Below are 27,428 nucleotides of genomic sequence, written 5' to 3'. Positions count from 1 at the left end.
TTTATTTCTGTCAATTAGAATTCAGTGGATTAGACGTTTTATTAAATTGTAAAGGTTAAAAGATATATTAGATGAAAATGGAAGTTTTACATTAAAAACGAACACTACCATTATTTGATTTTAGTGAGAGAATATAAAATAATTTTGAAATATTTCACATACATACAGTCCCTCAATGCTGAATGGCATTGAAAGAATCAATCGATCAATTAATTAAAAGCATTTATTAAGTGCTTCTTATATGCCAAGTACTGTGCTAAGTGCTAGGGATAAAAATACCAAACTGAAGCAGTTCCTACTCTCAAGGAGCCAAATTCCAAATAGGGAAGACAACACATATAGAGTACAGGTGACCAGGGAAGGGAGCTGTCCACTGGGACCTCCTAGTTAGACTAATGGAACAATAGAGTTTATCCATCGAGGTACCCTTTTTAGATTATGTTGAGTGTTGAAGTGATTAAAGTTTTCTGAGCAAGAGTTGGAAATGAAGAATGGTGCAGGGAATTAAAAAAAAAAACAACATGTTTTGCAAGTATTGGAAACTAGGTTTGAACCTAGGTTCTCTTGACTGCAAGTCCAGTGGTTTTCCATTATAACACGAGTTGAATCTATTTGTCCCCTAAAACACAAGACTAAAAAGAACATAACTCCCTCCTCCCCCATAGTACCTGGTCCTGGTTTGTCTGCAACTAGGAAATTCAATTCATCATTTCCCACACAAATGCCATTCTGGATTTTCTTATCTATAGAAACTCATCATTCTGCAGAATTGACTCTGATACTCTCAGCTCCTGAGATCATTTCCCACTCTGCCTCCAAGACATCTTTTTGTGGTTGTCTTCTCCTATGCCCTTCTTGAGGGCACAGACAGTCTTAAACCTTTCTTTGTATCCCCAGTACTTAGCCCAGTGCCTGAAATATATAGTAGGCTTTAATGTTTATTGACTATTGAATACTATCCATGGGGTTTTCTTGATAAAGATCCTGAAGTAGTTTGCCATTTCCTTCTTCAGTGCATTAAGGCAAACAGAGGTTAAGTGACTTGTCCAAAGTCACACAGGTAGTGAGGCCAAATTTTAACTCAGATCTTCCTGACTCCGGACCCAGTGCCCTATCCACTGAGCCATCTAGCTACCCTATGTAAATGTTAGTCAGTATTAATATTATTAAAGACCAAATGAACATGTTATAGACAAGAAATACTATAAGAGTTAAAAGGAGGGATATTCATGTAAGCCACATCAGAGAAGAGTTTTAGAAGAATCAGACTGATGATAATTTTTTAGAAAGGGATGAAATATGGAGAGGAGAAGGAGAGCATTCCAAGCAGGAGATTCTGCAAGAGTAAAGCAATTAAGGTAGAAATTATTGGGATTTGGTTGGGATTCAGGGAGAGAACACTTGGCTAAGCTAGATGATGGAATGTAATAGGAGAAGCTTAGGTGGAAACAATGAAGAGGACGAAAAAAGAGATATGAATTGTGTGATAATCTTTAAAAAACTAAAATGACTGTGATTATATTGTATTATAGCATATCATAGCAATAGAAATGTTTAATTTATTTAGAAAATGTATGGGAAGGGCAACTCAGTAAGTGCTTTATTTAAACCATTCCCCAGTGGTCAAAGGACTCAAAAGGAGTGTTGCAAACTATTAGCCACAATACCAAAAGACCCTTGCAACACATTCATAATAAAAAAAATACAAATCAGAATGACTCAGAGGTTCCAACCAAATGTACTAAGATAGCCAAAGATGGGAATGGCTGGAGGGCATATGGAAAATAAACACACTATGGCTGCTAGTAGAGCAGTGCATTGGCACCACCATTCTGGAAAGCAATTTGTAATCATTCTAATAAGTGACTAAAATAGCCCTTTGACCAAGAGACCCCACTGCCAGGAAAATGTCCCAAGGAGGTCAAAGACAGAAAGAAGAATCCTATATATACCAAACTATTCACAGCATCACTTTTTGTGTTAGCAGAGAACTGGAAGCAAAGTAGATGTCTATCAATTAGAGAACAGGTCAAGAAGTTGGGATACACAAATCTAATGAAATATCACTGTACTCTGAGAAAGAATGAGTCTGAAAAATTCAGAGAATTATTGCAGAGAAGAGTGAGGTAAGCAGAACCAGGAAAACAGTATAGACATTTACTATAACCATGAAAATAGAACCCCCCAAAAAAGTAACCTAACCCTGCATAAAGACCAATCTTGGCCCAAGGGAAGAATTGATAAAATGTACTTTCTTCCCTTCTTTGCAGACTTGGGGGAAGATGAGTGGAATATTACTTACACTGTCAGATATGATGGATGTAAAGGGGTTTTTTCCTAAACTACTTTTCTCTCTCTTTTTTAAACATTTGTTACAATGGATGGCTCTCTGGACAAGCAGGGATGAGGGATATATTTAGAAATGAAAGTGATGTAAAAACAAAAGACAGTGATAAAAATAAGGCAAAATCAAATAAGTGCTCTGTTTAGCCATAGAAATAACACAACAGTGTGTAGCAGAGTTATTGAGTATCCTTATTTTTAACCCATCCTGTGATTTCATTGGTATAGGGAACTCCCAGTAAGTAAACTCTCTCAAACAAGGCTGATCACCCACCCAGCAACTTAGATTCTTAGAAAGTTGCCATAACACACAAAGAGGCTGTGTGATTGGCTCAGTCGTCCTAGTCAGTATGATCTAGAGGCCTACCATGAAGGTAGTTCTTCCAGACTCGATAATGGCTATCTACTCTGCCACCCTCTCCCTCCAAGTATATATTCCTTACTCAAATACTTGTAAACTTAAGTGCATTGTGATATGATTTTGCTGTCAGTTATAGATACAATGAGAGGTAATCTTCTTTGTTAAAGTTGCCAATTACTGCCCACAAAGGTTGAGAGCAGTGGGGGACCTTAGAAATCATTTAGTCCAACCCTTTTGTATTACAAATGAGAAAAGTTAAGACCCTTAGAGGGTTAGAAACTTGCATAAGATCACACAGTGAGTTAATAGCAGAGTTGAGAACTGGAACCCAAGATTCCCAACTCTCAGTCATGTTCTTTCCACTTCATGATTTAGCCTCCAAGAGACTCAAGAGAGCAATCTGAATGCTTGACCGATAAGAAAACAGGGGAATTGAGGCTAATTAATACTAGTCAAATTTTTGAGATCCGTGGAGGAAAGGGCCTCATTGTAAGCACAAACTATCATTATAAGTAATATTTTCCAGGATTTTTGAGAGGAAATTTAATGAAAGTGTCACAAATATATGTATCTCCTGGCCGCTAGGATTTTCATCTTAGTAATGTAATTACGTAGCTTCCCCAAATAATCATAAGATTTCAGTTTGTGATACTCAGTGGGGCACAGTGCCAACTGCTGAGATTTGATGGAGCTGTTTAATTTAATACCTTCTTAATAAACCCAGCACAGGTGAAGAGGAATAAAGTATTAGTGAAATTTGTTCATAATATTCAGATACAAATGTCTGTTAGTTACAGAGTGACCCTTCAGAAAACAAAACAGGCTTGATATGAAAAGGCTAGGTAATTTAGCATCCAATAAAAGAAATGGAGATACTTTATGTAGGTACATTTTCTAACAGTATTAACTGGGTGTGATGCCTTATTGAGGCAGAGAAGCAAAACTAGCTTCTCAAAGGTCATACAAGAGGAGTTCAAACTCTGGTAGATTCTGTCAGGGTGGAAATGATTCAAATATGGTTTCAGTAAGAGAATATATATCTTTTACAGTTCCAGCCTAGCTAAGTACAGAGAGGCTTGTCATCAATAGGTTGTCAATTAAATGATGAATTCTTTGGCAATCTATGAAACAATAATATAAAACAGCCTTCAGTTCTGTGTAATAGCCCTTTACACTGTTTTAATGACAATGGCTTAGTGTCAGGGGGCAGAGAGAGAATGCTGAGAATCATACCTTTTTTGATCACCTATAAACACTAACCTAGCTCAGTTGTTTTTCTAAATATATGTGCAGTGACAAACAAGTAGACATACTCCTGAGAGAATGTAACCGTACCGATCTTATATGACATTCTTGTCAGAGCTGGGACTGAGAATTCAGGTACCTGGATTTGTAGAGATGAGAGCAACCCAACACCAGCATGCACTGTGATCACTGTTGATCCTGGTTGTCCCATGTAATGTAGTTCCCAAAGTAAGTAGCTTAAGGGTACTCCAGTACTTTATGCTGGATGAAGTTGTCCCAGCACAGCAGAAGGGAAAGGTGGGCCTAGGAAAGAAGCATAACCATGAGGGGAGATCTCTCCCACCCCTCAGTGCTAAAATCCTAGGGGTGTATGCCCCCTCTGTAAGACAGTGCTCTATACCGTGCAAACCCTCTGCAGAGTCAGCCCAGCATGACTACAAAGGGAAGAAAATATGTCCACCCTATCCTTCCTGTATCAGCACTCTAGAGTAAAGCAGTTGGCACAGTGGAGTCAGGAAGACTTGAGTTCAAATCTGGCTCAGATACTAACTGTGTGACCTTGGGAAAGTCATTTAACTCTGTTTGCCTCAGTTCTTCATCTGTAAAATGAGCTGGAGAAGGAAATGGCAAACCACTCCAGTATCTTCGCCAAGAAAATCCCAAATGGGGTCATGAAGAGTCAGACGTGATTGAACAAACAACAAAAACGACAGCCTTGTGCTAGCTACAGCTCTGATTCAGGCTATAAATAAACCTTAAGAGAAAAGGATTATTTCATCTAAATGGCAAGATGACTCAGAAGTCTTCCTTGGAGAGACAGATAAAGAAGTTGGCGGAGTTAGTTTTATCATTCATCCAAAAAGAATAAAGAACATCATTTCATGAGACATCTGATCACCTTGTTTCACAGTGCTCATGATAAACTTTGTAAAGGCATCTATGAAGATAACTAGAGGGGCAGCTAGATGGCACAGTGGATAGAGCACTGGCCCTGGAGTCAGGAGTACCTGAGTTCAAATCCGGCCTCAGACACTTAACACTTACTAGCTGTGTGACCCCAGGCAAGTCACTTAACCCCAATTGCCTCACTAAAAAAAAAAAAAAAAAATTAAAAAAAAAAAAAGATAACTAGAGCTTATGTGCCAACATCTTTTGTAGAGGATAAGGAGGCAGAGATAGTCTATGAAGGACTTGACAGGGCCTCTCTTAATTCAATCCACATATATCTTAATACTCAGTGACTTCAATTTAAATCTGAGGCTAAGGGTAATTAGTAAAAACTACTGGAAACTATGGGGCAGGATTTTTTAAAAATCAAAGTGTGTCTATGAACACAAAGAAACTTTGCATCTGTGTATCATAATTATTTGGGGGTTTTTGTTGGTTTTTGTTTTTGTTTTTGCAGGGCAATGAGAGTTAAGTGACTTGCCCAGGGTCACACAACTAGTGTCAAATGTCTGAGGCCCAATTTGAACTCAGGTCCTCCTGAATCCAGGGCTGGTGCTTTATCCACTGTGCCACCTAGCTGCCCACCAATTATTTTTTTCAAGAGGACATTTGGGAGGTGCTGGACATAGTAAACCCCAAATATTGTTTTAAAAAAAAGATTTTAAGGGGCAGGAAATGATTAGTTATAGGTATGCAAATCACTTCTAAATTAGTTCTCTATGTAGGATCAAACCATCCTCATTAGAGCCAACATCAAAAATCAACTTTAAAATTCCATATGAAATATTATAATAATCCCAGTGTCCCATCCATGTCTCATTTTCATTTTCAGTAACTTCTTGCAAGTTGTTTTAATTGCCTTTTCTTGCCTATGCCTTTTTCTTATTTTATTCTTTCTTCTAATGTGTTAATTTTGATCTTTACTCTAAGGAGTTGGTGGTTTGACTATACATGGACAGCTGATTCCAGCATAACTCTCACATTGGTAACCAGTCATTTCCCATTAAATTGCTAGAAAGCACTTCTTCCTATCCCCTAGATTTTTTAAATTTTATTTAATTTTTTTGCTGGGCAATGAGGGTCAAGTCACTTGCCCAGGATCACACAGCTAGTAAGTGTCAAGTGTCTGAGGCCAGATTTGAACTCAGGTACTCCTGAATCCAGGGCCAGTGCTCTATCCACTGTGCCACCTCACTGCACCCCTATCCCCTAGATTTTAAAACAAACAAACCAACCAAAACTTGACCCACCCAGGTGACCATATCCTGAACATTTGAAGCTTTGGTATATGGCTTGGTTTTCTCTTAAAATGCAGATTTTTGCCTCCCCCTGATACTCAGGAGAGGTCCCATGAAGGGAAAATTGTGCAGAAGGTCTTCTATTCCAGTTTTATTTAGAACTAGCCTTGCCCCTGATTCTCTTCTTTGGTTACCCCATACAAACTGACGAACATTTCAAAGTGTAGAACTCATGATCCAAATTGGAAATAGGGTAAGTGTAACATGTCAAGATACTCCTCTCTAGATTAATCTCTGGTCTGGCTCACTCACCCCAACCTGTGCTCACAGGCTGTCTCTCAGGTAAGAGACAACAACAGGGATGTCTGCACCCCCCAACTCATTCTTAGGGCACTAGGGGTAATCGATACAGGAACTGTCTACTAATTCAACTATAGCTACTGAACCCCTACCCAGGTGTTTCCCACTTAAATAAATCAGCTAAAATGGTAACATTAACTCAATGATAAAACATTGAATGGACAGCTAGGTGCTATAGGGGATAGAGTACAGACCCAGAGTCAGTAAGACTCATCTTCCTGAGTTCAAATCTGGCTTCAGACACTTACTAGCTGTGTGATCCTGGTCACTTAACCCAGTTTGCCTCAGTTTCCTTATCTGTAAAATGAGCTGGAGAAGGAAATGGCAAATCACTCCAGTATCTCTATCAAAAACAAACAAAAAAAACCTCAAATGGAATCACAGTCAGACATAACTGAAAACTACTGAATGACAACAAAATACTCACTAAAGAAGACAGCATAAGCAAGAATAATTATAATAGTCCACCATAAATCTAGGTCACACTCTCCTACCAAGGCATTGAGAGCACAAACTCACTAAAACCTAGCAGGGAGGCACCTCAGTAGGGAAACCCATGTAATTGGGGCATTTCCCAATTCTGGACTATAGGACTTAATGTCTTTGATTTCCTTAGGGTATGTACCATGTGTCACCAGCTGGAGTAGCCTCAGATTGTGTGCAATGACTTCTTCCTCTTTCCCTTTCTTCTTATTTGGTTTTGATTTTGCTATTTGAAGCTGCTGGCCTGACAGCACAGAAGACAGCTGACTCTTGTAGCACCTGACTCTTACCTAGATCATCAGTCACGATATAACTATTTCTCTTTTGATGCGACAAAATATTCAACATGCCTGTCACTTTCTGGTTTGTGAAGCAGCATGGTATAGTGATTGGGGTGCTGGAATTAGGAAGAACAAGATTAAAACCCTATTTTAGACACTTAGTGTTTGATCCTAGGTAAGTCACTTACCTTATCTGTGTTTCAGTTTCCTCATTTATAAAATGAGAGATTTGGACTTAATGACTTCTAAGGTCTCTTTCAGTTCTAAATCCATGATCTCTTCTTGAAGAAAGTATTCATGGCAGATAGATATTAGGCTCTTTTATAGTTTGCAAAATTTGAATGTCTTTGGCCTTTCTCATTTCTCATTCCTGAACCTTGTTTTCCAGCATATTTTTTCTCAGACCCCACCTTTGCTTACTTTCATACTGAAGCCATCAGATATTTTTAAAGGATATGTTTATTTAATTTGCCATTCTAGAATGCTAGAAACTTCCAGGACTAGCACTCCACTGGTACTGCCTTCCAGAATCCACAATGAAGTCTTTGGGTAGGACTCTGTGAAGGTCACATCCTATCAAGCAGCCTAAAGTTGTCTTAGCTTTTTTTTTTTAGCCACCTCATCCTGGTGGCTCAAAGTGATCAGATGTTTTTCCATACTAACAGTCGTCAAGTCAGTTCTCCCCAATCCTGAACTTGTATCCTGGCCTTTTGAACTGTGATATGTGACGTGACTTTACCTTTATCCCTTTTCTCTGCCATCCTGGCTTTCTGAAGCTTAATACTTAACTTTACATTTCTTCCTCTTAAAAAATTCATCATATTGGTTTTGAACTGAAAAAGAGAGAACTAAATTGAAAAATACAGACTTGAACTCACTGAAGGAGTTATGCATTTTCTTATGATTTCCCTTCTTATCTAATGGCCAATATGGTTTCACATCAGTAGGTCTAGAAAAGCTGTTATTAGAACCATGCTCAATGATTTCTGAAATCTTATGTAGAGTGGAAGAGGTGCTACAGGACTGAAGAATAAATATAATGATTTTCCAAAAAAAGGCAAAAGAGTGGACTCTGCCAACTATAAGTCAAAAAGTTTGACATTATTCCTGGCACCATTTTAGAATGCATTTTCAAAGGGATAACTAGTGAGCATCTAGGAAAGGAAGCAGTGCTCATAAAGAACCCAAAGAGCTTGATCCAGAACAAGTCATGCCAGACAAAGCTCATCTACTTTTTTTGACATTGGTGCTAGATTGGTAGATGGCAGTGGTAGAAGTGCCCACATTTTTATTATGTCTGGGAGTCACTGATTCACTGCATGGAAGGTTAGCCCTAGCCAAGAAAATAGGTGGGAAATTGACAATTTACTGAGTCATTCTGTTTGGGACTAGGATAGTGGAGTGTTGAAACCAAACTGATTTTCTCATTGTTTGAGGCTATTTCTGACTTCCCCGCATTTTTTACTGGCTCTATAGGTGTTTTGTTTTCTGTGGAATAAGAAATGAGATCTTGTGAGTTAGTAGGTATGCTGGCCATTCAGAAGATCTACCTTCTTTTTCCAAGTATGAATGTAATTGCTCAGTATCTATGATGTTCTCATTGAAAAATTTTGTCTTTTATTCAAATAGTTATTTCTCTATCTGGACAACACTCAGAATCCAAAAGAAGATAATAAAATGGATTTTCTGGAGGAATTTCTTATTTCATATTATGAAGTAATTTAACTTTAGTTAGTAATGAAATTAACAACAAATAGAATTAAAATTTTTGGTGAATGAAAGCATGGACTATAATTTGATTGTATTCAGGGCCTGCTAGACTAGAGGTTATAGTTAATCTTGGTTAAATGATAGAAGTGTTATTCCAGGAAATCTAAATATGAAGAAAAAATTCTTCAGTTACAAATCATATCATTGTAGATAAGGAAAAATCCTAGGCATTTATTACCTATGTAACCTTGGGCAAGTTACTTGACCCCCTTGGGTCTCAGTTTCCTTGACTGTGCAATGACAGGGTTGGACTAGATACCTTCTGAGACACCTTCTTTGTGATCACTTGGCAGTCTGCTTTAGCACTAGGCTGCCACTCTAGTGTAGGCCCTCACCACCTCATGCCTAGTCTATTGTAAGAGTCTGCTGTGGGGGCAACTAGATGGCGCAGTGGATAGAGCACCGCCCCTGGAGTCAGGAGTACCTGAGTTCAAATCCGGCCTCAGACACTTAATACTTACTAGCTGTGTGACCCTGGGCAAGTCACTTAACCCCAATTGCCTCACTAAAAAAAAAAGTCTACTGTGGACTTTAACCTAGTGGTACCACTGCTAGGTCTGTGCCCCAAAGAGACCATAAAAAAGGGAAAAGGACCCATGTATACAAAAATATTTATAGCAGCTCTCTTTGTGGTGGCAAAGAATTGGAAATTGAGGAAATGCCCATCAATTGGGGAATGACTAAACAAGTTGTGGTATATGAATGTAATGGAATACTGTTGTGCTGTAAGAAACAATGAGCAAGAGGAGTTCAGAGAAACCTGGAAAGACTTACATGAACTGATGCTGACTGAGAGGAGCAGAACCAGGAGAACATTGCACATAGTAACAGCAACATTGTATGATGAACAATGGGGATAGACTTGGCTCTTCTCAGCAGTGCAATGATCCAAAACAATTTCAAAGAACTCATGATAGAAAATGTTCTTAACATCCAGAAAAAAAGAACTGTGAATTATGAATGCAGATTGAACTATACAGTTTCTATTTTGGGACTGGTTTTTTCCCTTCTTTTTTGAGGTTTTTCCCTTGTGCTCTGATTCTTCTTTCACAAGATGTCTAATGTAGAAATATGTTTAATGGGATTGTACGTATACAAAAAAAAAAAGAGTCTACTGTGGAAATCCTAAAAATCAAAGGTGATATTACTAAAATTGAATGTAAGGAAGCTATTGAATTAATAAACAAAACTAGAAGTTGGTTTTATGAAAAAAACAATAAAATAGATAAACCATTGGTTAATATGATGAAAAAAGAAAAAAATATTAGTATCAAAAATGAAAGGGTGAATATATCACTAATGCAGATTAAATCAAAGCAATTATTAGAAGTTATTTTGCCCAACTATATGACAATAGATTTAACAATTTAAGTGAAATGGAAGAAAATTTTTTAAAATATAAACTACCTGGGTTAGTAGAAGAGTAAATAGAATATCTAAATAAACTTGTTTTTGAAAAAAAAAATTGAATAAGCATAAATGAGCTTCCAGGACCAGATAGATTTACAAGTGAATTCTACCAGACATGTAAAGATCATCTAATTCCAATGTTAAATAAATTATTTGAAATAATAGGCAAAGAAGGAGTTCTACCAAACTGCTTTTATGAAATAAATATGGTGCTGATACCTAAACCAGAAAGAGGAAAAACAAAGAAAGAAAATTGTAGATAAATTTCATTAATGAATATGGATACAAAAATGTCAATATGAAATAATAGCCAGGAGACTACAACAATATATCACAAAGATTATACAGAGTGTCCAAATAGGATTTATACAAGGAATGCAGAGATGCTTTAACATAAGGAAACTATTAACATAATTGATTATATCAGTAACAAAAGTAACAAAAATCATATGATTATATCAATAAATGCCAAAAAAAGTTTGACAAAATATAACACTCATTCCTTTAAAAAAACAACACCAGAAAACACAGGTATAAATGCATTTTTTCCTTAGAATGATAAGAAGCATCTACCTAAAACCATTAGTAAACATTACTTGCAAAGGAGATAAGCTAGAAGCCTTTCCAATAAGATCAGTAGTGAAAAAAAGAATGCCCATTATCACCAATATTACTCAATATTGCATTTAAAATGCTACCAATAACAATAAGAGAAGAAAAAGAAGTTGAAGGAATCAGAATGGGCAATGAGGTAATAAAACTAATCCTAAAGATTCAACTAAAAAGATAATAGAAACAATTAATAATTTTAGCAAAGTAGTAGGACATAAAATAAACCCACATAAATCATCAGCATTTCTATATATCACCAGCAAAACCCTACAAGAAGAGATAATCAGTCATAGACTGTATAAAATACCTTGGGAGTATATATGCCAAGACAAACCTAGGAACTACATGAACATGATTATAAAACACTTTTTATACAAATAAAGTCAGATTCAAATAATTGGAGAAATATTAATTGTTCATGGGTGGGCAGAGCCAACATAATAAAAAAATGCAGTTCTACCTAACCTAATCTATTCAATGCTATACCAATTAAACTACAAAAAAGTATTTTATTGAGCTAGAAAAAATAATTTAAAAATTCATTTGGAAGAACAAAAGGTCAAGAATATAAAAGGAATTAATGGGGAAAAAATGAAAAGGAAGAAAATTTAACAGTACCAGATCTTAAACTACATTATAAGACAGTAATTATCACAATTGTTTTCTACTAGCTAAGAAATAGAAAAGTGGATCAGTTGAACAGAATAGACATACAATACATAGTTGTAAATGATTATAGTAACCTTGAGTTTCACAAAAGCAAAGGTTTAAGCCTTTGGGATAAAAATATACTCTTTGGTAAAATTGTTGGGAAAACTAGGAAGCAGTCTGGCAGAAATTGGGTATAGATGAATATCTTATGCCATTTACTAAGATAAGGTCAAAATGGATATATGACCTCGATATAAAAGGAAAAACCAAGAAAACTAAAATAACATGGAATATATTACCTATCAGATTTATGGACAGGAGAAAATTTTATGAATGAATAAGAGATAGCATTGCAAGATGTAAAATGGATAATTTTGATTTCATTAAATTAAAAGGGTTTGTGAATTATAAAACCAATGTAGCCAAGATTAAAAGGAAAGCACAAAATTGGTGGGGAGGGAGTTTAATAAACAGTTTCTCAGATAAAGGTCTCATTTCAAATATATAGCAAACTTTCTCAAATGTATAGGAAAGTGAGTCATTCCCAATTGGTAAATGGTCAAAGGATAAAAACAGGCAGTTTTTCAATGAATAAATCAAAACTCTGTATAGTTATATGAAAAAATATTCTGAATCATTATTGATTAGAGAAATGGAAATTAAAATAACTTTGAGATATCATCTCACACCTATTAGATTGGCTAAAATGACGGAAGGGGAAAATGACAAATGTTGGAGGACATGTGGAAAAATTAGGACATTAATACACTGTTGGTGGAACTATGAATTGATCCAACCATATTAGAGAACGATCTGGAATTATGCCCAAAGAGTTATAAAACTCTGTACACCCTTTGAAGCAGCAATACCATTATTAGGTCTGTTTCCTAAAATAATGTGGTGGGGGGAAGGAAAAGAGCCTATATGTTCTAAAACATTTATAAGAGTTCTCTTTGTGATGGCAAAGAATTGGAAATTGAGGGGATGTCCATCAATTGAAGAATGGTTAAACAAGTTGTGGTATATGATTGAGATGGAATACTACTGCACTGTAAGAAATGATGAGCTGGGGGCAGCTAGGTTGTGCAGTGGATAAATCACTGGCCCTGAATTCGGGAGGGCCTGAGTTAAAATCCAGCCTCAGACACTTGACATTTACTAGCTGTGTGACCCGGGGCAAGTCACTTAACCCTCATTGCCCTGGGGCAGGGGGGAATAATGAGCTAGTTGATTTTAGAAAAACATAGGAAAACTTGCATGAAATAATGAAAAGTGGAGTAAGCAGAACCAAGAGAACATTGTGTACAGGAATAGCAATGTTGTTTGAAGAATAATTGTGAACAGCCAAGTTATTCTGAGTACTATAAATGCTCAAATCAACTATAAAGGACCTATGAAGGAAAATACACCTCCAGAGAAAGAACTGATAAATAGAAATACTCATAGCATAGTTTTATATATATTTATAAATCTTCAAATGGTGGCCTTCTCTAGTACAGAGTGGGGAGGGAGAGAGACAGTTCAGAACTTAAAATGTAACAATAAATACAAAAATAAAATTAATGAATAAATAAATAAATAGAAGAAAAAGAGTCTACTGGTTGGTCTCCCTGCCTTGAGTTTCTTCCCAATCTGGTCCATTCCCCACACAGCCACCAATGTGATCTTCCAAAAGCACAGATCTAACCATATCACCTCCCCTCCTTTATTCTCCTCCCAATCCCACCTCCCAGTAAGCTCCTATGGCTCTCTATTACTTTCAAGATGAAGTATAAAATGTTGTGTTTGGCTTTTTTTTTCTTTTCTTTTCTTTTCTTTTTTTTTTTTGGTGAGGCAATTGGGGTTAAGTGACTTGCCCAGGGTCACACAGCTAGTCACTGTCAAGTGTCTGAGGCCGAACCTGAACTCAGGTCCTCCTGACTCCAGGGCCGGTGCTTTATCCACTGTGCCACCTAGCTGCCCCTGTGTTTGGCTTTTAAAGCCTGGAGCCTGCCCACCTTTCCAGTCTTCTTATATTTTACTCCTCCAAGTATTCTACAACCCAGGGACACTGGTCTTCTTGATGTTCCTTGCACAAGACTCTACTCTACTACTCCTGTGTCTTTTTACTGCCTCTCTACCATACCAGCAATGCTCTCCCTACTCACTTTCACCTTCTGATTTCCTTGGCTCCATTCAAGATTCATCTGAAAGAGATCTTTCCTAGTGCCTTCATCCCACTCCCCATTCCCCTGGTTAGTGCCTTCCCTCTGTGATTATTTCCCATTTGCTGTTCATATTTTGTATGTACATGCTTGTTTGCTTGTCATATCCTCCACTAGGATGTAAGTGACTTGAGAGCAAGGAAGGTGTTTTTGCCTTTCTTTGAACCTCTAGCATTTAGCTCAGTGCCTGGGAACATAAGCACTGAATTAACTATGGTTGACTGACTTGACCACTGACCGAAGGGATAATTGATTAACACTTAAAGACATGTGACGAAACCATTATGTTCAATTCTCTCTTCAAAATATGTTTGAAAGTTTCAGAATAGGAAATATATTCTCATGTATATTGAGGGGATAGTTTCTCCATCCATAAACTCATCTCCCCACCCCTCCCAAAGTCCTTCTTTTCTCCAACATCTGTATCCACGTTTATTTCCAAATGTCTCTAAGTTTTGTTTGGGGTTATTCTCCCTTATTTTGGAATACCATTGCTTCTATTATACTAAATTCTCTTTTCTGGTGAAACAGCTTTTAGTTTATTCTTCAATAGTTTTAACCCATTTACATCATGCCATTACATGTATAACCACTCCATGTGCCAGTTAACATGTATCTTATATCCCACTGAATACTAGCCAATGCTCTCCAACCTTATCATTAATGCAGCTGTAGCAAACAAAAGCCCTTATTTCACAGGAAGTAACTTAGAGAGCCTGATTCTACTAGGATGAAAGTACTGGCATTATTGCCAGGGAATAGGCCTGAGAAAAACCTAGGTATTGATGAATAATGGAGAATTGACTGTGTTTAGTTAATGAGAAACTCTGATTTTTTCATTTGTTGCTACATGTTGGAGTAAAGCCAGAAGGATTTGAAATGTATTCCTAGCTTTCAGGAATAGGGCATAGGTTTAGAATGGGGAAAAAATATTCTTTAAAAGAAGAGAAAGGAATATCTTAATAGGTCAGTTCCATTTTTTGAAATTCACAACAAAGAAAGCATTAATATAATTAAATCAGTACAATTAAAATTACTTCTTTTTTGCTAATTGTCAGTTTGGTCTATCTTCTGTCTTACAGAGTATAAGCAAACCTCAGAACTCAGAATAAGCTAAGGTGGAAGCCTACTTTTCTAGGCCAGCTCCTTCTTGTATCAGACTTTCTGCCCTGGAGATGTTGCCCCATTCTGCCCAATACCCCTACTCTACCATCCTTGAATTCCCCATCCTGGAAACTTCTTTCTTCCGAGGTAATTTGCACCTAACTCCCTTTGACATCAAAGGTAGAAAATCAATCAGACACATCAGAAAAAGAAAATCCACTGTCCATACACCTAGCTGAAAAATGCCTGCCCTTCACCTACATTGCTGAGTTACTCTATTATGTGGGACTAACTCAGGTGTTTCTGTGTGAAACTGGGGAGGAGAAGTAAGAACATGGCATAACTGGGGCATGAGGTATAGAGGGCACCTTCCATGATCACTGATTCCCACTTCTCTTCCTATGATCACTCACTCAAAGGAAGGACTTCCCCACCAGTAATGTTGTAAATGTACCTTGGCCCTCTGGAGAGTTGCCTCTCCTTCTCTCTTTAGTCCTAATATATCATTGCCTCTTCTGCCCCTACTCTTGGGTATTTAAAGTGAAGCATTCTCTCTTGTGCAAGTAAAACACACCAGTAACAAAGGCCTATTTCTTTTCTCATTATTGGCTGACTTGCTTCTTCTGTGAAAATCTTTGAGGTGGATGCAAAGAAGAAACCTCCTAGCCTTTAATACTAACCTGATAAATATATTGTAGATGTTTTGATCCAAAAGGATACCCTCATGAGGACACTCTTTCCACATTGAACCAAAAGCTCCTAGTCTGATCTCCAGGATTGGGTGATTTTCTGCATTAAGAGATACACTAAGGGGGCAGCTAAGTGGTGCAGTGGATAAAGCACCGGCCCTGGATTCAGGAGAACCTGAGTTCAAATCCAGCCTCAGACACTTGACACTAGCTGTGTGACCCTGGGCAAGTCACTTAACCCTCATTGCCCTGCCAAAAAAAAAAAAAAAGAAAGAAAAGAAAAGAAAAAACGAAGAGATACACTAAGCTTCCTGTGTACTAAAATACAGCCATAACGTCAAAACCAACCTATTGTATTGCCCTGTATCATTCCCTCTAGACTCTCTGATCCCTCTCTCTTCTTCAGAGATTCTGAGACTCTATTCATGGTGACTGACTGGGAAATGTCAGTTTCAACTAGTGGTCTCTTCCCTTATATCTTTAATTTGGATTCCTAGTCATCGGAAAACAGTCTTGAGGATAACACAAGCAGCTGCAATGGGACAACAGGTTACAAATATAAAAGCATAAATGGTTAATAAGAAGATCAAGCAGGCTGAAAAAGAGATAGTCTGGTTTTGTTCTTTACATTCTCTTACAACTAACATGGGGTTAAAGGTGTCTGAACATGCATGAAGAGTAAGGTCAATTCCAAGGAAGAATTTCCTGATAGTAAGGGTAATTAAACATTGGAATGAAAGATAATGGAACCTTTTCCTCTGGAAGTCTTATAAAAATGATTCATTTAACTTCCAGGTGACATTGATAGCCATTAACTGGGGAGATGCACACTCACTTTGGAGGTTGGAGCATCTATTCCCCATGGGGTGGAAGTGCTGAGCACAGATCCCTAATGTATCAAAGAAGGACCTCTGAAGTCATCTAATACAACTCAAATTGAAAAAAGAAATCTACTATGGTCATCTGGCCTCTTCTAAAAGACCTCCTGAGAGGCAGACCTCATTACTTTACCCAGGTAACCCTTTCCATTTTGAGCTTTCCAACTGTTACAAAGTTTCCCCCTTATGTCAAACTGAATCATGCCTAACTTCTACCCATTATTCCTCCTTTTTAGGATCAGCAAAGTAATTATTTGGATTACTGTCATTTGGAAAAAGGATCAAATGGGAAGATATCTCATCCCCTCCATCAGCCAAGACTACTCTTATTCAGGCTAAGTATCCCAGTTCCTTCAAACTATTCTGTTATGGCACGGTTCTGAGTCTCCCCATCTTTCTATTCAACAAGCAATTTAAAGTGCCTACTGTGTTTCAGGTATTGGAATGACAGTTAAGTGGTGCAGTAGAGAGAGTGCTAGGCCTGGAGTCAGAAAGACCTGAATTCGAATCCAGCCTTAGACACTTACTACCTCTGTGATCCTGGACAAGTCACTTAATCTCTGTTTTCCTCAGTTTCCTTAGCTGTAAAATGAAAACAATAATAGCATCTACTCCAAAAGTTTATAAGGATCAAATGAGATAATATTTGTAAAGCACTTAGCACAGTGATTGGCAGACAGTAGGCACTATAAAAAATATTAGCTCTTTTTATTTGTACCAGGTTCTGAGAATACTAAGAAAAAAAATGAAACAATCCCTGACCTTATAAGAGCTTACATTCTGTTAGGTGAAAACAACACATGCACATACACATACACATACACAGACACACACACAAACACTTTCTCTATATATTTTATATATACACATATACACAAACACTATATATATATACACACACACTATATATATATCATATATATATACATACACTCTATATAATATATACACACACAAATACTATATATTATATATACACTATATATATATAATACATATACATACACACATACACAAACTCTCTCTCTCTCTCCAACACAAATTGGTCTTCTCCATGTTCCTTAAACATGACATACCACCTCCTTTCTCTGCCTTTTTTTTTTTTACTGGCTAGCCCACATGCCTGAAACAGACTTCATTTTGATCTCTACCTGTAAGAATACCTAATTTCCTTCAAAGCTTAATTCAAGCACCCATCACTATGAACCCACATGCTGAAGGCCTTCTCTAGTTTATCCTGACACAATGGAGGTAGTTGCTAAAGCTTGTATGATCCTGACTGCAGTTCCATGATTGTTTTATTTTTTTCTTTCTGGCTGCTTGCAGTTATTTTTCTTTTATATGAAAGCTTTGGGTTTTGGTGATGACATTCCTAGGAGTTTTTGTTTTGAGGGTTATTACAGGAATTGATCAGTGGATTCTTTCTCTTTTTTATATTGCTCTTTTGTTCTAATATGACTGAGCAGTTTTCTTTAATAAATTCTTGAACTATGATATCCAGTTTCTTTCCCTTTTTGTGATATCGATTTTAAATAGTTGATGATTTTTAAGTTACCTCTCCTTCATCTGTTTTCCAGATCACTTATTTTTCATGTGAGATACCTCACATTTTCCTCTATTATTTCAATCTTCTGACTTTGTTTTGAATAATTATTATTGTCTGCTGGAGTCATTAACTTTTGTTTGGTCCATTCTAATGTTTAGGCAGTTTGTTACTAGGGTAAGGTCTTGCATTAAACTAATGGTTTCTTTTTTCAAGTCTCTCCTCTGTAGCTCTCATTTCTTGTATATCATTTTAAACTCTTTTTTAAAAAACCTTCTTGTATCATTTCTCCTAGAATTTCTAATGGTTCTTATTGGCAAAGTTTTGTAATTCTTTGATTATAGGTATTTTTGAGTTATTCTCTTCTGGTCATTCCTAGAAGCATAAAAGTTCTTTGTAATTTTTTATTTGCTATTTTTTTATCCTGATGCCTTAGGAGTTGAATCTATAAAGGATTAAAGAACATGGAATAAGATATTAAAATATATTATTCTACAACAAGGAATAAATAACCAGTATTCAAAAATGAAAACAGAGAATTCACAGGAAATGACAAAGAAATAATTATTTTTAGAAACTATTTTGCCCTACTTTTTGCCAATTAAGCCAAAAGATTAAAAGATAAAATTCATATTTACAAAAATATAAAATATCCAAATTAACAGATCCCAGAGAAAGAAATTGAATAAGTCATATATGACCTCTCAAAGGAAAGAAACAAACAAACAAACTCAGGACCAGATGAATCCGTAAGTGAATTCTATCAAACTTTGAAAGAACAATTAATTTCAATATTATATAAACTATTTGGGAAATAAAGCAATGGGTTGGATCCTACTGAATTCCTTCTATCATACAAATAAGGTCTTAATAATTAATAAAGCCTTAATAATTAATCCAGAGAATCCAAAGAGAAAAAGAAAATTAGACTAATATTCCTAATGAAGATTAATGCAAAATTTTGAAATAAAATATTAGCAAAAGCTATAACAGCATATCAGAAAAATTATACACTATTATCAACTTGAATTTATACATAGAATAAAGAATTGGTGTATTATTAGGAAAGCCATAAACTTAATCATAGTAATCAAAAAGCCCAAAAATGATCAAAATCAAATGATTTTATCAATAGATGCAGAAAGAAAATTTTAACAAAATACAACATCCATTTCTGGTTTCTTTTCTTTTCTTTTTTTTTTTTGCAGGGCAATGACGGTTAAGTGACTTGCCCAGAGTCACACAGCTAGTTAAGTGTCAAGTGTCTGAGTCTGGATTTGAACCCAGGTCCTCCTGAATCCAAAGCCAGTGCTTTATCCACTGGGCCACCTAGCTGCCCCTCATTTCTCTTTTTAAAAAACTATAGAATATAGGAATAAATAGACATTTCCTTAACATGATAAATAGTACATATCTAAAACCAAGAGCTAGCATTGTTCATACTGGAACTAAACAAGAACCTTTTTCAATCAAATTGGAGATGATGAAAAGACTTAAGTGGACTGATGCTGAGTGAAGTGAGCAGAACCAGGAGAACATTGTACACAGTAACAGCAAAATTATGTTATGATCAACTGTGATAGACTTGGCTTTTCTCAGCAGTGCAATGATCCAAGATAATTCTAAAGAACTCATGATAGAAAATGTTCTCAATAAAAGCTTCCCTTGGGAAGATGGCGGAGAGAAGCCAGGAAGTTGCCTGAGTTTTCCCATGTTTCCCTCAAAAACAACATTAAATCAAGCCTCTAAACAGAGTCTAGAACTACAGAACCTACAAAAAGACAGAGAGACACAATCCTCCTACTTGAGATAATTTTGAGGATTTCAGGAAAGGTCTGTGTCACCTGGGTGAAAGGGGAGGGCAGCTCAGCACAGCTCAGCACTGCTCAGGCTCAGCAGGCAGCTCAACACAGCTGACAGTGCAGCAGCTCAGAACTGTAAGAAGCTAGCAACAGTAAAACTTATGCCCCAGGAGTAGACTTCAACTTTATAATTTTTAAAATAGGCTACAACATGAGTAAGAAACAAAAAAGGACCCTTACCATTAAGAGCTTCTATGATGAAAGTAAAGACCAAAAGTCAAACTCAGATGAGTTTGTCAAAATGCATACAATTGAAGACTCAAGTGGGAAGAGGATCTTGTCTCAAGACCAAAAAGCCTTCTTTGAAGACCTCAAAAAGGTTTTTAAAAACTAAATGAGAGAGGTAGAAGAAAAAATGGCAAAAGAAATTTCCAGCAAAAGAGTTATGCTGGAAAAGGAAGCACAAAAAGAAGTACAAAAATTGACTGAGGAAAACAATTCCTTAAAAAATACAATTGGCCTCACTTAACCCTCATTGCCTTGCAAAACATTTTAAATTTTAAAATTTAAAGGGGGCAGCTAGGTGGTGCAGTAGATAAAGCACCAGCCCTGGATTCGGGAGGACTTGAGTTCAAATCTGGCCTCAGACACTTGACACTTGCTAGCTGTGTGACCCTGGGCAAGTCACTTAACCCTCATTGCCCCCCCTTCCCAAAATACAGTTGGCCAAATGGGAGAAAAAAATTGGCCAAATGGAAAAAGACGTGCAAAAGCTTACTGAGGAAAATAATGCCTTAAAAATTAAAATTGGGCAGATGGAAGCCAATAACTCCATGAGACACCAAGAATCTGTCAAGCAGAATCAAAAGACTGAAAAAATAGAAGAAAATGTGAAATACCTTATTGGAAAGACAACTGACCTGGAAAATAGATCCAGGAGAGATAATATAAGAATTATTGGACTACCTGGAAGCCATGATCAAGAAAAGAGTCTATGGGCAGCTAGGTGGCACAGTGGATAGAGCACTGACCCTGGAGTCAGGAGTACCTGGGTTCAAATCTGGCCTCAGACACTTAACACTTACTAGCTGTGTGACCCTGGGCAAGTCACTTAACCCCAGTTGCCTCACTAAAAAAAAAAAAAAAAAGAATCTAGACACCATATTCCAGGAAATTATCAAGGAGAACTGCCCTGAAATTATAGGATTAGGCGATAAAATCATCATTGAAAGAATCCACCAGTCACCTCCTCAAAGAGACCCCAAAAGGAAAACTTCAAGGACTATTGTATCCAAACTCCAGAATTATAAGGTGAAGGCAAGCAACCAGAAAGAAACAATTTAAATATCATGGAACCACAGTCAGAATTGCACAGGACCTGGCAGCTTCACCATTAAAGGATGGCAGGGCTTGGAATATGATATTCAGGAAGGCAAAAGAGCTTGGATTACAATCAATAATCAACTACCCAGAAAAACTGATCATTCTCTTTCAGGGGAAAAGATAGACATTCAATGAAATAAGGGACTTCCAAGGTTTCCTGAGAAAAAGACCAGAACTGAACAGAAAATTTGATCTCCAAATACAAGACTCAAGAGAAATATAAAGAGGTAAACAAGGGAGGGAGAGGGGAGGAAGGTTGTTCAATGAGGTTAAACTACTTACATCCCTATGAGGGAGGATAAAACTTTTAACTCGGGATCTGTATCTCTATTAAGGTATTGTTATTAAATTGACTTTGATGTGATATATAAGGGGCAGAATAAAAGGAGACTAGGGGGAAGAGAGGAAGGGGGAGGTGGAATGTGGTTAATTACATCATATGAAGAGACACAAAAAGAATACATTACAATAGAGGGAAAGAAGGGAGGGGTGAGCATTGTTTCAACCTTATTCTTATCATATTTGGTTCAGGGAGGGAATAAAATACACTCCCATTTATATAAAGGAACTTATCTTACTCTTTAAGGAAACAAAAGGGGAGGAAGAAAAGGGTGGTATTGATAGAAGGGAGGGCAGAAGGGGCAAGAAAAAGAAGGGCAGCTGATAAAAGGGAGGGCAGATTGAGGGAGGCAGTGGTCAGAAGTAAAACACTGGTCAGGAGGAATAGGGTGAAAGAAGGGAAAACAGAGTACAAACAAAGGGGAAAAGAGGATGGAGGGAAATAAACAGTTAATAATCTTAACTGTGAATGTGAACAGGATGAACTCTCCCATAAAACAGAATCGAATAGCAGAGTGGATTAAAAATCAGAATCCTACAATATGTTGTTTACAAGAAAAACATTTGAAGCAGAGAGATACACAAAGAATAAAGGTAAAATGTTGGAGCAGAATATATTTTGCTTCAGCTGAAGTCAAAAAAGCAGGGGTAGCAATTCTTATCTCAGACAAAGCAAAAGCAAAAATAAATCTAAAAGAGATAAGGAAGGAAACTACATCTTGCTAAAAAGGTACGATAGATAATGAAGTAATATCAATACTAAACATGTATACACCAAGTGGTATAGAATCCAAATTCTTAGGGGAGAAGTTAAATGAGTTACAAGAGGAAATAGACAGCAAAACTATACTAGTGGGGGATCCGAACCTTCCCCTCTCAGAATTAGATAAATCTAGCCACAAAATAAATAAAGAAGTTAAAGAGGTGAATAAAATGTTAGAAAAGTTAGATATGATAGATATCTGGAGAAAATTGAATGGGGATAGAAAGGAATATACCTTTTTCTTAGCAGCACATGGCACATACTCAAAAATTGACCATGTGTTAGGGCACAAAAACCTCATAGTCAAATGTAGAAAGGCAGAAATAGTAAATGCATCCTTCTCAGATCATGATACAATAAAAATTGCACATAATAAAGAGCCATGGAAAGGTAGACTGAAAATTAATTGGAAGCATAAATAATCTCATCCTAAAGAATGAGTGGGTCAAACAACAAATCATAGAAACAATCAATAATTTCATCCAAGAGAATGACAATATGAAACAACATACCAAAACCTATGGGATGCAGCCAAAGCAGTGCTTAGGGGAAATTTTATATCTCTAAATGCTTACATGAATAAAGAAGAGAAAGAGGATATTAATGAATTGGGCATACAACTAAAAAAAGCTAGAAAAAGAACAAATTAAAAATTCCCCATTAAATACTAAATTAGAAATCCTGAAAATCAAAGGAGAAATTAATAAAATTGAAAGCAAGAAAACTATAGAATTAATCAATAAAACTAAGAACTTGTTTTATGAAAAAAACAATAAAATAGATAAACCTTTGGTTAATTTGATTTTAAAAAAGAAAGAAGAAAACCAAATTACCAGTATCAAAAATGAAAGGGGTGAATTCACCACCAATGAAGTGGAAATTAAAGCAATTATTAGGAGCTATTTCACCCAACTGTATGCCAATAAATTTGATGATCTAAATGAAATGGATGAATGTTTACAAAAATACAGATTGCCTAGGTTAACTGAAGAGGAGATAAAATCCTTAAAAAGTCCCATTTTAGAAAAAGAAATTGAACAAGCCATCAATGAACTCCCTAAGAAAAAATCTCCAGGGCCAGATGGATTTACAAGTGAATTCTACCAAACATTTAAAAAACAATTAATTCCAGTACTATACAAACTATTTGGAAAAATAGGTGAAGAAGGAATTCTGCCAAATTATTTTTATGACACAAATATGATGCTGATACCTAAACCATGCATAGCCAAAACAGAGAAAGAAAATTATAGACCAATTTCCCTAATGAATATCAATGCAAAAATCTTAAATAAAATATTAGCAAGGAGATTATAGCAAGTGATCACCAGAATAATACACTTTGACCAGGTGGGATTTATACCCGGAATGCAAGGCTGGTTCAAAATTAGAAAAACTATCAACATAGTAAACCACATCAATAACAAACCTAACCAAAATCATATGATTATCTCAATAGATGCAGAGAAAGCATTTGACAAAATACAACTAGAGAGCATAGGAATAGGTGGAGCTTTCCTTAACATAATAAGCAGTATCTACCTAAAACCATCAGCAAACATTATATGTAAGGGGGTAAGTTAGAGGCACTCCCAGTAAGATCAGGGGTGAAGGGGCAGCTAGGTGGCTCAGTGGATAGAGCACTGGCCCTGGATTCAGGAGGACCTGAGTTCAAATCCGGCCTCAGACACTTAACACTTACTAGCTGTGTGACCCTGGGCAAGTCACTTAGCCCCAATTGCCCCTCAAAAAAACAAATAAACAAACAAACAAAAAAGATCAGGGGTGAAACAGGGATGTCCATTATCACCTATATTATTTAATATTGTACTAGAAATGTTAGCTATAGCAATGAGAAGAAAAATGTATTAAAGGAATTAGAATAGGCAAAAAGGAAACAAAACTTTCACTCTTTGCCGATGATATGATAGTATGCTTAGAGTATCCTAAAGAATCAACTAAAATACTGCTTGAAACAATTAACAACTTTAGCAAATTTGTAGGATATAAAAAAACCCACATAAATCATCGGCATTTCTATACATGACCAACAAAGCTCAGCAGCAAGAGATAGAATGAGAAATTCCATTTAAAGTAATGGTAGACAATATAAAATACTTGGGAGTCTACCTGCCAGAACAAACCCAAGAACTCTATAAACACAATTACAAAACACTTTTCACACAAATAAAATCAGATCTATGTAATTGGAAAAATATCAATTGCTCATGGATAGGTCAAGCTAATATCATAAAAATGACAATTCTATCTAAATTAATTTACTTATTCAGTGCCATGCCAATCAGACTACCTAAAAATTATTTTATAGCGTTAGAAAAAATAATAACAAAATTGATCTGGAAGAACAAAAAGTCAAGAATATCAAGGGAGCTAGTGAAAAAAATGCAGAGGAAGGTGGGTTAGCCGTACCAAATTTGAAGCTATACGATAAAGTAGCAGTCATCAGAACTATTTGGCACTAGCTAAGAAATAGAGTGGTGGATCAATGGAATAGGTTAGACACAGGACACACAGTTATAAATGACTATAGTAATCTACTGTTTGATAAACCCAAAGACTCCAGTTTCTGGGATAAGAACTCAGTATTTGACAAAAACTGCTGGGAAAACTGGAAGAGAGTATGGCAGAAACTAGGCATAAACCAACATCTTACACCTTATACAAAAATAAGGTCAAAATGGGTCCAAGATTTAGATATAAGGGGTGATAACATAGCTAAATTAGGAGAAGAAGGAATAGTTTACCTCTCAGATCTATGAAGAGGAAAACAATTTATGTCCAAACAATAAATAGAGAAGATTATGAAATGCAAGATGGAAGACTTTGATTACATTAGATTAAAAAGGTTTTGTACAAAGGGAAGCAATGCAGCCAAAACCAGAAGGCAAGCAGAAAACTGGGAAACAATTTTTATAGCCAGTATTTATGATAAAGGCCTCATTTCTAAAATATATAGGGAACTAAATCAAATATATAAGAATGTCAGTCATTCCCCAGTTGAAAAATGATCAAAGGATATGAACAGGCAGTTTTCTGATGAAGAAATCAAAGCTATCTATTGCCATATGAAAAAATCCTCTAAATCACTATTGATCATAGAAATGCACATTAAAACAACTCTGAGGTACCACCTCACACATATCAGATTGGCTAATATGACAAAAAAGGAAAATAATAAATGTTGGAGAAGTTGTGGAAAAATTGGAACACTAACACATTGGTGGATCTGTGAACTGATCCAACCATTCTGGAGAGCAATATCCTTTGCTCCATACCCTTTGTCCCAGTGGTACCACTGCTAGGTCTGTATCCCAAAGATATCATAAAAGAGGGAAAAGGACCCACATATACAAAAATATTTATAGCAGCTCTCTTTGTGGTGGGAAAGAATTGGAAATTGAGGGAATGCCCATCAATTGGGGAATGGCTAAACAAGTTGTGGTATATGAATGTAATGGAATACTATTGTGCTGTAAGAAACGATGAGCAAGAGGAGTTCAGAGAAACCTGGAAGGACTTACATGAACTGATGCTGACTGAAAGGAGCAGAACCAGGAGAATTTTGTATACAGTAACAGCAACATTGTGCAATGAGCAATGGTGATAAACGTGGCTCTTCTCAGCAGTGCAATGATCCAAAACAGTTTCAAAGAACTCATGATAGAAAATGTTTTCAACATCCAGAAAAAAGAACTGTGAATTATGAATGCAGAGTGAACCATACTATTTCTACTTTGGGGCTGTTTTTTCCCCGTCTTTTTAGAGGTTTTTCCTTTGTGCTCTGATTCTTCTTTCATGAGATGACTAATGCAGAAATATGTTTAAAATGTGATTGCACATATATAACCTATATCAGACTGCTTTCCGTCTTAGGGAGGAGAGAGGGAAGAGAGGGTGAGAGAAAAATTTGGAACTAAAAATCCTATGAAAAAAAACAAAAAAGAAAAAAGAAAATGCTCTCCACACCCAGAAAAAAAGAACTGTGGATTCTAAATGCAGATTGAACCATACTGTGTCTACTTTGGGGCTGGTTTTTTTTCTTTTTTGAGGTTTTTCCCTTGTCTTCTGATTCTTCTTTCACAATATGACTAATGCATAAATATGTTTAATGTTATTTTATATATATAACCTATATCAGATTGCTTTCTGTCTTGGGGAGGGGGAGGCAAGGGAAGGAGGAAGAAAAATTTGGAACTAAAAATCTTATGAAAACAAATGTTGAAAACTATCTTTACATATAACTGGAAAATAATAAAATACTTTTATGATATAAATGAATAAATAAATAAATAGGTAGATAGATGAATGAATGAATGAACAAATAAATAAGTAAATTGGAGGTGAGATTGTCACCACTTCTATTTCACATCACACTTGAAATACTACCTTTAGTAATAAATAATACAAGAAAAGGAGGGGCAGCTAGGTGGCACAGTGGATAGAGCACCGGCTCTGGATTCAGGAGGACCTGAGTTCAAATCCGGCCTCAGACACTTAACACTTACTAGCTGTGTGACCCTGGGCAAGTCACTTAACCCCAATTGCCTCACCAATAATGATGATGATGATGATGATGATGATGATGATGATGATGATGATGATGATGATGATGATGGTGATACAAGAAAAGGAAATTGAAGGAATAAGCATGAGGAAATGAAATTATTACTCTTTATAGATAAAGGTGATGCTGTACTCAACTCTAGAGAAACAACTAAAAAATTAATTGAAACAGTAACTTCAGCAAATGTATAATACAAATCCAAAGAAATAGAGAACATAGAGAAATATATGGAACTATATAATATCAGTAGTTCTATATAATATCACTAAATTCAGTAGGAAGGTACAGAAAGAGAACTTACATTTAAAATAATTGTAGAATATGTTAAATAATTTAGAATCTACTGACTGACATACATGCAGGAACTATATAAATACAACTACAAAATCCTATTTAAAGAGATAAAGATAGCCTTTCCATGAGCTATTAATATTTC

This window comes from Dromiciops gliroides, chromosome 5 (genome assembly GCF_019393635.1).
Source record: "Dromiciops gliroides isolate mDroGli1 chromosome 5, mDroGli1.pri, whole genome shotgun sequence".
NCBI classification, from domain to species: Eukaryota; Metazoa; Chordata; class Mammalia; order Microbiotheria; family Microbiotheriidae; genus Dromiciops; species Dromiciops gliroides.
Note: the sequence above shows the minus strand (reverse complement) of the source record.